This window comes from Mus pahari, chromosome 18 (assembly GCF_900095145.1).
Source record: "Mus pahari chromosome 18, PAHARI_EIJ_v1.1, whole genome shotgun sequence".
NCBI classification, from domain to species: Eukaryota; Metazoa; Chordata; class Mammalia; order Rodentia; family Muridae; genus Mus; species Mus pahari.
Genome location: NC_034607.1, coordinates 45,819,762 through 45,822,024, shown reverse-complemented (window position 1 = coordinate 45,822,024; position 2,263 = coordinate 45,819,762). Strand labels below are relative to the sequence as shown.

General features: G+C 48.6%; 1 long non-coding RNA gene across 1 annotated transcript in view; it reads left to right on the top strand.

The window, feature by feature from the left end:
• The first annotated feature begins 1,053 nt into the window (after positions 1-1,053).
• LOC110335420 overlaps positions 1,054-2,263 on the top strand; it is a 20,448-nt gene continuing 19,238 nt past the window's right edge. The window contains exon 1 of the long non-coding RNA XR_002381171.1: positions 1,054-1,068. This is a non-coding gene — a long non-coding RNA (uncharacterized LOC110335420). The remainder of the gene's footprint in view (positions 1,069-2,263) is intronic.

The window sequence follows — 2,263 nt, the reverse complement described above, 5'->3', positions numbered from 1 at the left end:
TCTCCTTCTTCTTCTTCTTCTTCTTCTTCTTCTTCTTCTTCTTCTTCTTCTTCTTCTTCTTCTTCTTCTTCTTCTTCTTCTTGATACAAGTTTTCACATTATTATTATTATTTGATAAAAGTTTTCTAATTTGTCCTAAAACCTGCTAATTCTAGATTAAACTGACTGGGTAGTGAGCTCTAGGGATCTGCCTATCTCTGCCTTCCCCCACGTGGGCCCCCATGCCTGGAGTTACAAGTGCCACCATGCTTGGCTTTTTTATGTGGGTTTTAGGGACCGAGCTTAAGTCTCTATGCTTGTGCAAACACTTTACTGACAGAGCTATCTCTCACACCCCATCCTCCATTCCCTGCCTTTAAAAATCCTGCAGTCTGGTAGAAAGAAATGATAAACACTTAAGTATAGAATCCATTATGTTAAAGTGACCCCTTGGGAGAAAGAGAGTCCTGGGCAGGGGCTGGGGTGGGGGTGGGGATGTGTTTCTCCAGAAAACCACACTAAGGTGAGAATGACATGTTAGGGGCTTGGGAAAGGGGGCTGTGACTCTCCCTACAGGTTGTCCAGTCAGACCAAGCCTAATTGTAGGGACTATGGGTAAAACATTTAGAGAGAAAAGCCTGGGTCCTGTGGCTTCATGTTCTGATGACTTGAGAGTTAAGATGCTCCTACGGCAACTTGGAGCCCCCCCCCCCCCAGCTGGCTGGGAGCAGATGGGCAGGGCTTCTTGGAGTTCCCTGGCTTTTGAAGATGGCAAGACCAAGCAGCAGCCATCGTGGTCACTGGATGGGCTATGTCTTGTTTTCAGGACTAGTACTTGGTGGCCTAATTCATCACTACTGCAAACCCAGTTGCAGTGGAGAGCAAACTGGTCCAGACTGGCTGTCACTGGTCTCTGGAACTGCCCAGAACAGTGTCCCATGCCAGGGATCCAGGCACAAAGGACCCGATGATTCTCATCAACTTTAAAGAAAAGGAAGGCCAATGTCTGTTTAGCATCCTTGTCTAGGTAGAATGGTTCTTTAAGATGTCAGTATTTACTCCTGTGTTCCTGGTAGAGAGAGAGAGAGAGTAAGCTCTTTTGCAATAACTTCTCCCAGTCTCCCAGAGATCACAACTTCCCTGCAATGTGCTCACCCAATGATGAGCTCAGCTGCCCGTAGTGTTCCCTTAAAGGCATAGGTGCACTGGCTTAGAGACCTGGAAATGTGGGTCACAGCTGTCAGGCTGGGTTTAGTGCAGTTGTTATCTTTGACCCCCTTCTGCAGGGAGGGGGCAGGTCATGGAGACCGCAGGTGCGGACTTCGGGCACGTGAACAAGCCAACAGATGCAACAGATGGTGATACTGACAAGTTGCAAACAGAATGTATGGGGGTGATGTAGCTGTCTGGGATCTCCTGTGCACCCACTCCTCCCCCTCTCAGCGATGTGCCAGGAAGCCTGAGAAAGAGTTTTACCCCTGCTGTCTTAGGGCAACAGCCCAAGGCAACTGCAGTGGGAATAGGAAGTGAGGCCCAGAAAAGCCTGAGGATGCAAATGATTTGTGAACTTTCAGTTAAAGCTGTCTCTAAGGGACACGGTCACATTTTATGGTCAGTCTCGTATTCCCTACAGACTAAAGGATGCAGAGTTTGCTGTTTTGTCTTTACTTTCTTTGTGTTCCACGGACAAGAGGAGTGCTAAGCAGGTAATGAGGCTAAGTTAGCCAGGTTCATCCAGGAAACCAAAACCCAAAACACTTACGATGTTTCATGCTCAGTTGGAAAATGGCTTTATGTTTGATAGATCAACTTAGATGTTCGTTGAGTTAGTTGTTCATCCTTCATGACAAAAACGCTTCACGTAAGCAAGGGTGGCGGGGGGGGGATGTATTTTAGATCACGGTTTCAGTCCATAGTCCTTGGCTTCACAGATTCTGGGCTTACAGAGAGACAGACCATCGTGGGGGTGGAAACATGTGTGGCAGAGGGGTGGGGGCTGGGACCAGGTAGAACCCCCAGAGGCAAGCACCCAGTGACTCGCCCGCCCAGCTATGCGGGTTTAAGGTTTCCACACTCCCAAATCAGCTGGAGACCAAGTGTTCAAAACAGGAGACAATGCAGGGGCATCTCATCTTCAAAGCATAGCATGGGTGATGCCCTAGAAAAAGAGAGCAAGGGGGCTGGTGAGATGGCTCAGTAGGTAAGAGCACCCGACTGCTCTTCCGAAGGTCCGGAGTTCAAATCCCAGCAACCACATGGTGGCTCATAACCATCCGTAACAAGA